A 10,769-nucleotide genomic window follows, 5' to 3' on the forward strand; every position below is an offset into this window, starting at 1 on the left:
TTGGAATGTGTGGAAGGAAAGGAACAAAAGAATATTCAAAGAGGTAAAGTCTGCCTCTCTTAGCCTGGTGGAACTGATCGTAAAACAACTAAAGGAGACAGTGAGCACCACGGTTAGGAATCTCCCCAAAAACCCTCCCTCTGTGGCAGAAATGAGAATCCTCCAGCTGTTAGACATGCAGGGGCTTATTCCTCAAGGTCTAGACAGGAAAGTAAGCATGAGAGAAAAGGTGGAGGATTTCTGGCATCCCCCCCCTGAAGGTTTCTTAAAGTACAACATTGATGGAGCTTCCAAAGGCAACCCAGGGGATGCTGGTTTTGGAGGAGTTCTAAGGGATGACACAGGCAGCATTATCTCCCTCTTCCATGGTCACTTAGGAAAAGCCACCAACAACATGGCAGAACTAATGGCTTTGGAACAAAGCTTAGAATTTTTTATACAGAGTAATTGCCAAAATGTCATAATAGAAGCGGATTCTGAGTTAGTCATAAATGCGGCTAAGAGAATCAGTAATGGAACAGAGCCGGAAAAGGTCACAAAACACTGGAGGTTAACGAGAGTCCTTCAGAGAATCCAAGTGCATATATAGGAACTTCATACTCTCAGATTTATTCATGTGCGGAGAAAGGCCAACAAATTGGCGGACATTCTAGCCAACCAAGGTGTCAGCAACAAGGACAATGCAATCTCAAGAAGATGGAATACAATGGCGTAGAGTAATCTGAAAATCCTCTGCCACAACCAGGCAGAGGAGGATAAAGAGGAATACAGAGGCAAAATGACTGAACTCAATCAGTAATGGTCAGCAGTCAGAGGAATACACCAAGTGGGATTAACAGGTGCATAATGAAAGGCAAGACAAGGTAAGAGGTAAAGAAAGTCAGCATGATGGTTCGGTCCTGTTCGTTATAATAGCCCTAAACATGACGGGTTTCCCCGCACGCGAGGTTGGTTTTCTATTCTCTTTTCTAATGAAAGGGGTAACATCTGAAGTTAGGGAGGACCACGATTAGGTCTCTTCTCAGTGCCGGGAGTCAGAGCTTCCCGAACAGAAGTAAGCAGCAACAAAAGTTTTTGCGTCATCTTAATTTTTCAAGGACAGAAGTCAAAACCACCTCTGGGCGGTTTCGTAGCGATTGCATCGCTTTCCTGTCAACAGTGGTTTTGGATCTTTTGCAGCGATGCCATAGAAAGCTTGCCATGTGGAGGAGGGCCCGGTCCCAAATCCACTTTCCCCGTGCCCTAAAGGTCGATGACCTTGGGCGTGCGATTCTCTGCTCAGCCGTCCGATCGGGCCTGGTTAATCAACGTTCAGGATCTATCGTGCAGTTTGGTGGGGCCCGTGGTATTGGTCAGGTTGGTGGTTTTGTTTGTGATCGCACCAATTTTATGTTCAAAGTGGTTTTGGATCTTTGGCAGCGATGCCATAGAAAACTTGCCACGTGGAGGAGGGCCCGGTCCCAAATCCACTCTCCCCGTGCCCTAACAGTCAATGACCTCAGGCGTGCGATTCTCTACTCAGCCGTCTGATCTTGCCTGGTTAATCAACACTCAGGATCCTTCATGCAGTTTGGTGGGGCCCGTGGTATTGGTTAGGGTGGCGGTTTTTTTTGTGATCGCACCACTTTTATGTTAAAAGTGGTTTTAGTCTTATCGGGAGTGATACCTTTAGACTTTCGATACGTGGCCAATGCGGGGAATGGAAACCACCCTCCATCGCGAGGTAAGTTTCGCACAAGTTTGGTGATGCGATACTTTGGAGCACCGTCCGATTTCGTGGGGCGATGCGTTCCATTGGATCTGTTGGTACCTTTTTTGTGGGGCCCCATGTATTGACAGACTTTTCGCGTGGACTTCGGGGTTGGTTGTTTGTCGTTGATCAGGCCTTTGGGGGGAATGGTTCCTCCTAAAGTTTGCTTCGATTGTTGTTACTGTTTGCAGTGGAATGATGCTTTTCTTTGGCATCATGCCCTTTGTTCCCCTGTCTCCTCTTGGAGTATAGGGTTTATGTAAATTTTGTAAATTTTTCTCGATTTAATGAATTAGAAGGAACCACTCTTGCTTTAGCAAAAAAAAAACATCACGGGTGCATGTGTAAAATAATGAGAAATGCAAGCAGTCCTTGTCACAACTTTTGTGGTTGGTGACTTGAATTGTTGTTGCATGGGTTTCTTGGATGGAACTTGTGCTTCACGTCATGGACTTATTCCAAACTCATGTTTTGAAAGGGTCGATTCAGGGAAACCAATATTTCTAATCCCCGTATGATCTGAAATTGATCTAAGACAAACAATAAGGTATTACAGACTCAAGTGCATGGATGTGCCTATGTTATTTTATGCAACGAATCGATAAGATTTCGAAATACACAGGCAATGAAGTAGTTAAATGAAACATAACAGGCAATCATATAAACACAACAAGTTTAATAAGGAGTTAACCCAATACTCCTGGGCTACGTCTCTTGGTCCAGCCTTCAGTGGTGGCCTATCTATTATGTTTTCAAAGAAGAGTTTTTACAACAGTGAGTTCAATTTGAGTCTCACACTGTAGATATAAATCAGTAGGACCGTACTTGGATCCCCAAAGTCTCTGGAGTACATAGACTCTCCTTACTGAAACTCGACCTCTATTGGTCACAGTAGTATGAGCCCAATCTGAGACTCATACATGATGGGCATATACAGAGGAGTTCGCTTGAACCTCTCAAGCCTTCTCTGGAGTACATCGACTCTCTGACTCTCTCTGTATATGTCTAGCTTGATGTTGCCTTTGCTTCTGTAGGTCAGCTCGGATTCTTCTCTCTGCTCTTAGCTTTCTGCTTCTTAACTTGCTTGCTTCTCTCTTTGTTAGTTCGTGGCTTTAAAGCCAATCTGCTTTCTGACTGTTCATTTCCTCTTTGCAGCTTTCTGGTTCCCTTGCCTCTGTCTGTTTGAATCCCTCTATTCTGCGTAATCATCACTGTATAATGCCTCACAGGGAGGTGGCCACCTATTTCATAACGAATGAGTGTCAGTTCTCTTGGACATGGCCGTTATTCCGTTAACTTCCAAGAATGACTGCGAACCATGACCTTCTGCCAACGCATCGTCCACATCGGACTTCAAATCCTATACAACTCTGCCTGTTAACCTCGTCAAATCCGTTCATCCATTGGAACGCGTCTCCACCGTTGATTTGGAGCCTCCAAATCCCACGGTCATCATTTATATCAGGCGGATAAGTAACAAGATGTTTATCCGTCCGATGTGAGCAATTTTATCTCTCTTTTGTTGGATGCTTGGCAACCACTGTGTGGCATCGGGTGGGACTCGGTTGAAACCGCTTACTGCTTGAAGCCCTTCCGATATCTTGTCAGTTTTTGTGGGACCCCGCTTATGATGGAATTGGAACGATATCCGTTACATTTTATGATTTTTCAAGTCTGGGTGCTTGCAGCCTTTCGTTCTTTGAGGGCTTTGCCCTGCGATATGCCATTAGACTACCCCCATTTCTTGAAATAGCCTTTGGTTTTGCTAATTTGTGATAACATGCATTACCATGGGCTGACGGTATGCGTGCTTGACCGATAGTCCTCGTTTCTCTGCGTTGATCACCAATTGCCACTGTTACGAGGATACCTCCGATAAGCTTGATCTTTATAAGACCTTGAAACTTTGGCATGATTTTTAAAGAGTTCATGAAAACTTAGAGAGTGTTCTAGGATCCAATTTGGATCATGGCCTTCCCACTGAAAAGGCTTTTGGACCACCAAAAGTTGGTTTTTTAAGCATCAATCAAGTGAGGATATAGATTCCTTGCTTGCCCAATATCTATCCATTTTTCATTGCTTGGTTTTGAACCTTTGAGTCCAATCCTGAGGTACTCAACGTCCCCTCTGCGCGTAGTTCTCACCTTCCTGTCCATAACTGTATCTTCCTGCAATTCATTGAGATATTCAGGCAACAGATCATTAACAGAAGGAAATTGACTCTACTCTTCGGGATCTTCAAAATGAAGGTTCAAATAGTCTCAAGCTTTCTGCATTAACTACCGAATAGATGTGCATGTAAGCGGGAAAATCAAGGCGAAAAGCATTCTCACCAATTTTTTCAAGTATCTTGAAAGGTCCATACCTTATTGGCTTCAACTTCTTACCTTCACCTTGCATTCTGTCTTTGCTGATATACAACCAATCTTGATCACCAACTTGGAAACTATGCTCAATCCGATGCTTATCATGCCTTACCTTGTACTTGGCTTGGCTCTTTTCCAACTGTTCCTGTACTGCCTGGTGAATTTCTTGGATTTGTTCAATGAACATGGTTGCCTTGTCCACATCAATGTGTCCATCAACAGCTATGTCTTTACCAAAGACAAAATCCAAGGGAGACCTTGGTATGAAACCAAAACAGGTCTCAAAAGGAGATCTCTGTGTAGAAGAATATTTAGCTCGATTGTAATCATGTTGCACATAACATAAATGTTCATCCAAAAGCTTGGGATGCTTGCTGCAATAGCCTCTGAGCAACTGGATCACTGTCCTATTGACCACCTCTGTTTGGCCATCTGTTTGTGGATGAAAAGTTGTGCTCTTCTTCAGTCTGGTGTCCATCAATTCCCACAGACTCGACCAAAATTTCCCAATAAATCGGGAATCTCGATCAGATACAATGGAAGTGGGTAATCCAAAATGAACCCATACATGTTGAAAGAACAACTTTGCAGTTTTTTCAGCTGTAATCTATTTGTTACAGGGTATTAAAATACACATTTTGATGAACCTATCCACAACAATATATAAATAGTCATGACCTTTTCTAGATTTAGGCAGTCCTCCAACAAAGTCCATGGAAACACTTTCCCAAGGATGAGAAGGAACTAGTAGTGGAGTGTACAAGCCTAGTTTTCTATTGTTGGGCTTGCTGGTAGCACACATGGTACACCCTCTTACATATCTAGAAACTGTTTCATTCATTTTTGGCCAATAACAAAATCTTTGTAGCTTTGCAACTGTTTTACTTACACCAAAGTGACCTGATATTAGAGAAGTGTGTGCTTCTCGAATTATCTTTACTCTTTCAGTTTGAGGAATGCATAACTTTCCAAAATGATATAAGAGTTGGTCCTTAACATGATAATCCAATTCTTCTACTTGTTTTCCATGACTTAAAGTTGCATATACTTCTTTAAAATCTATATCTTGAGCATACTGTTCAATGTAGCTTTCATGCAATACTGAGTTATGCTGAAGTATAGTAGATGTAGGAATTTACAGGGTAAGTTCCTCAGAAAGAATACCAAAAGGACACTGCTCACAACCAGATCACAGATCAATACACCAGTATTTTTGACGTGGTTAAAACCCTCAAAGAGGGAAACAGTCCATGGCTTGTCCCAACGTGGGTACTACAGACAATTTATTAATCAAAGAATGAAAATTTACATAAGCTTCTCTCATGCACGGATTACCCGAACAATGACCCTCCATGCGCTTTAAATAGAACTCATGGACCAATCGGGTGTCAAGCCACGGATCAAGTGTCGGTAATACCGAGGAGAGAATGAACCGTCGGATCACTACATATCGTGACCGTCGGATTGTAAGTTACAAAATGTACAACGGTAAAGAAACACACTTTACCTAACTCTATACCTAACTCTACACTAGACCAAGTTGAACTTAACTATATCCTATGTGTCGGAATATCCTAACATCCCCCCTTAAGAACAACTTGGGATAGGATTGAAGGATTTACAAATATGGCACAATAGGAGAAGGAAGGAGGCACTAGAGCCTATCCCCCCTTAGTGACAACTTCCTGAACTCCAAGCATATATCGAAGTTTAGTGAACTTCGCCTCTGTGAGAGCCTTTGTGAAGATGTCTGCAACCTGATCATCTGTTGGACAATATTGCACTTCAAGAACATGGTCATGAATGAGCTTTCTGATGAAGTGCATGTGTAGTTCAATGTGTTTGCTGCGCTGATGCTGGACTGGATCTTTGCATAGCTGAATGGCACTTTGATTATCACACCAAAGTGTGGTTGGATGCTGCTGCTCAAAGCCAAACTCTGATAGGATCTGACGAAGCCACAAGGCTTCCTTACTAGCTTCCACGGCACCACGATACTCTGCTTCTGCTGACGAAAGAGAAATGGCAGCCTGTTTCTTACAAGCCCATGTAATAGGTCCTGAACCAAGAGTGAAGACATAACTGGCAGTAGACTTCCGATCATCAGGGTCACCAGCCCAATCAGAATCAGTGAAACCAACTAACAGAGGAGCTACTTTGGCACTGTAATGAATCCCAAACTGTACTGTACCTCGAACATAACGAAGTATTCTTTTAGCTGCTTTCCAATGACTTTCATGGGGGTTTTGCATAAAACGAGCAACAAGGCCAACAACAAAGGAAAGATCAGGACGAGTATGGGTTAAATACAAGAGTTTTCCTACAAGTTGACGGTATAAGGTAGCATCAACTTCAGGAGAAGTACAAGAGACTGAAAGTTTGACTCCAGAATGAAAGGGAGAAGGGGCTGGCTTACAGTCTTCCATGTGAAAATGACGAAGAATATCACAAGCATACTTGGACTGGGAAAGGAAAATACCCTCCTTGGATTGCAAGACTTGAAGACCGAGAAAATAGTGTAAGTGTCCTAAGTCTGTCATTTCAAATTTCTTTTTAAGGCTGGACTTCACATGGTTTATAAGGTTGGGATCACTACTAGTAAGAATAAGATCATCAACATAAAGAACAAGGATGATAAGAGAGTTGCCCACTTTCTTGGTGTAGACAGTATTGTCAGAATGACACCTAGAAAAGCCAGATTCTAAAAGAAAACTATCCATTTTGGCATACCAAGCCCGAGGAGCTTGCTTGAGGCCATAAATGGATTTCTTAAGTCGACAAACAAGGCTGGAGTCTGTTTGTATGAAGCCAATGGGTTGTTCCATATAGATTTCTTCCTGCAAGTCCCCATGCAAGAAGGCAGATTTAACATCCATCTGATGGACTTCCCATTTTAAAGAGGCAGCAAGGGAAAGAACAAGGCGGATAGAGTTCATTTTGGCAACAGGGGAGAAGGTTTCAGTGTAGTCAATGCCTTCAACCTGTGAAAAGCCCTTAGCAACGAGACGAGCTTTATGTTTATCAACTTTCCCATCTGGTCCATACTTGGTTCTGTAAACCCATTTACATCTAACAAGTTTGCGTCCCTTTGGTAGAGGAACAAGATCCCATGTATCATTTGTCATCAATGAATGATATTCTTCATTCATAGCTGCTTCCCAATGTGGATGGCCTGAAGCTTCTGCAAAAGTGTCAGGATCATGATTTACTGGAGCTTGAGCCAGTAAAGAAGAGGCTCTTTCAAACTAAGAACGTGTACGTCGTTGATCTGTAGGATCACCGGCAAGATCACCTGCTGCATCCCGAGTAGCACGGACCCATCTTGGAAGTTGAGGATCCTGAGAAGGTGGGGGAGGATTATCATCCTCGTTTTCATCATCTGAAGAAGAAATGTTTTCAAAAGTAGAAGAGATAGGAAGAGGTGGCACATCCGCCGGACTAGGCTCGCAGGCCGATTTATTTTCATCAAATTTTACATCTCTTCTAATGATAACATTTTTGGACTTAAATGGAATAAGTCTATAACCTTTTACATCTTCAGAATATCCAACAAAAGTACATTTCTCACTCTTAGGTTCTAAAGCTTTATGCTTTTCATCTGGAATATGGGCCCATGCTTCACTTCCAAACACACGAAAGTGACTTACATCTGGTTTAATGGAACTCCAAGCTTCTTCTGGAGTGATATTCTCTAGAACCTTAGTAGGAGTGCGATTGATTATATAATTTGCACAATTAATTGCTTCGGCCCAAAAACTAAGACTGAGTCCTTTAGATTGCAGCATACAATTAGCCATTTCCTTTAAGGTGCGATTTTTCCTTTCAGCTACACCATTTTGTTGTGGAGTGTATGGAACAGTATGTTGCATTTGAATTCCATTTTCGGTGCAAAAGTTGATGAATGTGTTTTTAACATATTCTCCACCATTATCAGTTCTTAGCTTAAGAATTTGATGTCCAGATTGTTTTTCAACAAAGGCTTTGAAGGCCAAAAATGTGTTAAATACTTCGCTCTTGAGTTTTAAGAAGTATACCCAAGTGCGTCTGGAGAAATCATCAATGAAAGTTAAGAAGTACTTGCAGCCAGAGAATGAAGCAACAGGAAGAGGACCACATAAATCACTGTGCACAAGCTGTAAAGGGGCTGAGGCATGCCAAGAGGCACGTTTGTCAAAACTGTCCCGATGATGTTTTCCGAGTACACATCCGGAACAAACACCATCTCTGCAAGATACCATAGGAAGACCTGTCACCATATTTTCTTTACATAGATGCTGAAGGGAGCGATAGTTTAAGTGACCAAATCGCTCATGCCAAAGTTTGCTCACTTCATCATTATGAGCAACAAATACTGAGGGAAGATTTGATGACCCAAAGTTGTGAAACTTATACAACCTTGTGGAATCATCAGCAAGACCAGTAGCTAGAATCTGTTTAGGATCTTTTAGATCCTTGATTACAACATCATGAGGTGAAAATTCAACAATTTTACCTTCACCTGAATGAGTTATCTGATAGACAGATAGAAGGTTGCAGGATAAGGTTGGAACACATAATACATCATTAAACTGACCATTGTCTAGATGAACAGTTCCAGTCCCTACAACATTAAGAGATCTATCATCACCAACATATATATTTTTGGTGTTACAATCATTTAAAGAAGAAAACATGGCTTGGTTTTTGGCCATGTGATAAGAGGCTCCAGAATCAATGAGCCACTCATGAGAATGAGAAGAAGAAGAAGATACATTTAATGCATAACCAGACTGAGATGATTGACAACGACATGCAGAAAGTGCCATTCCGGAAGTTGAAGTTGAAGTAGGCTCCACATGGATGTTATGTTTCTTCATTGCGGCTTCCAAGGCTTCCATCTTCTTAAAGCATTTAGATTCTAAGTGGCCATCTCGATTACAAAAGTTACAATGTCTATCAGTCTTCTTCCATTTGTTTTTATTAGTCTTATCATTTTGCTGAAATGATCTTTCATTTTGAGGCTGAGTTGGTTTAGGACCATTCTTTTGAGGATATGACTTCTTAGGATTCTTTGAATTTGGTTGCTGCTGGGCGGCTAACGCTTTCGTGGAAGAGTTTCCAAGATTAAGAAGACCAAGGTGTAAGAGTTTTTATTGTTCTCTTATTAAGGAATCACAAAAGGAGTCAAAGGAAGGGGCCTTGTAGTCTTTTCCTTGACAAATGAAAGCTTCCCTTGTAGAATGGAAAGTGGAAACAAATACAGAGTAGGCTGGTCCCAACTTAGTAAGGATGGAATAAATAAGGTTACCATCTTCTTTCTTAACTTTAACACCTTCCAAGAGATATCTAAGGGTCTTGAATTTGGACAAGAAATCTTCAATGCAAGAAAAATTATTAGGATCCAAAGTAAGTAACTCATTTTCAAGTTGATGGGCTCTAATTTCATTTTTAATCCCAAAAACTTTAGCGAGTTTTTCTAATGCTTCATGAGGAGTCTCAAGTTCTGCAATGTGGAATCTAAGATCAGGAGAAATAGACATCCCTATCAAACCACGTGCTTGATCTTGTCTATTTTCCCATTTTGCAGCCTTGTCTTCATCTTTTGGTTTCTTCTCTTGGTCTGTGGCTATTCTGAAGAGACCTTTACTTCTAAGTAAATCTTCCATGTAGGCTACCCATTGGAAGTAGTTAGTGCTGTCAAGAATGACTTGGCATGGAATTTCCATTTTTTTAAAAAAAACTGAAGCTGAAGATGCTGAAAGTAAGTGTTCCAATGGATAGATCTCGAAAAAATAGGCGGTTTTAAAAAAAACGGCTCTGAAAAAGGCTTCCGGATGAAGAAGTTATGGCTTTTAAAAAAAAAATTGTTGACGTTGCCGGCAAAGTGCGCGAATGTGCGGGAATGAAAAAATCTGCCCCCACAAAATGGAGACTTGAACCCAAGACCTCTACTCTCTTAAAATAGCTTTGAACCAATTGATCTATACAAAAAATTTGAGAGAGAGAGAGAGAGAGAGAGAGAGAGGGGGGGCAGGGGGGGGGGGCCTTGGTTTGCGTGCTTGCCTTGAGAAAGCTCTTTTTCCCTACAAAACACAAAACACAAAACCCAACACGAATATGCAAAGAAAAACGAACCTTGCGGCTCGAAGTTAGCTTTAGCCAAAAAACTAGAAATTTAAAAAAAAATCTCAAAGTTAGCTTTAGTCGAAAAACTAAATATTTTTCTCAATGTTTCTGATTTTCCGAGATCACACTAAGGTGCAGGGAAAAGAGCATACGCATGAGAAAAATCCTTCCTTTCTGTTTCTGATTTGCCCAGATCGCACAGAGTCGCAGGGCAAAGAGCATACGCAGAAATGAAAGGTATAGATCCGGTTAAAAAAAAGGCTAAATAAACCGAAACCGAAATAAGCAGAGAGAAAATAACAGTAAACTGCAAAAAACACTGTATACCTCCCGATCTGAAAAATGACGCAGCTAGGGCTACCAGAAACCTTTTTGCGTGAAACGAAAGGTGTTCCTCACTGGAACAGATGCTCCGAACGCAACAGAGCAGTCCTCTCGGCCCGAAAGCATCAGAAACAACAGATCTAGGAAACAACAGCCGCATGCAGTTCTACCGACTTCAGATTTGGATCACCAACGGACGCGGCCCTCAAATAGCTCTGATACCA

Source organism: Pinus tabuliformis, chromosome Q (genome assembly GCF_031772625.1).
Source record: "Pinus tabuliformis cultivar Carrire ecotype Pingquan chromosome Q, CPIR1, whole genome shotgun sequence".
Classification (NCBI taxonomy): Eukaryota; Viridiplantae; Streptophyta; class Pinopsida; order Pinales; family Pinaceae; genus Pinus; species Pinus tabuliformis.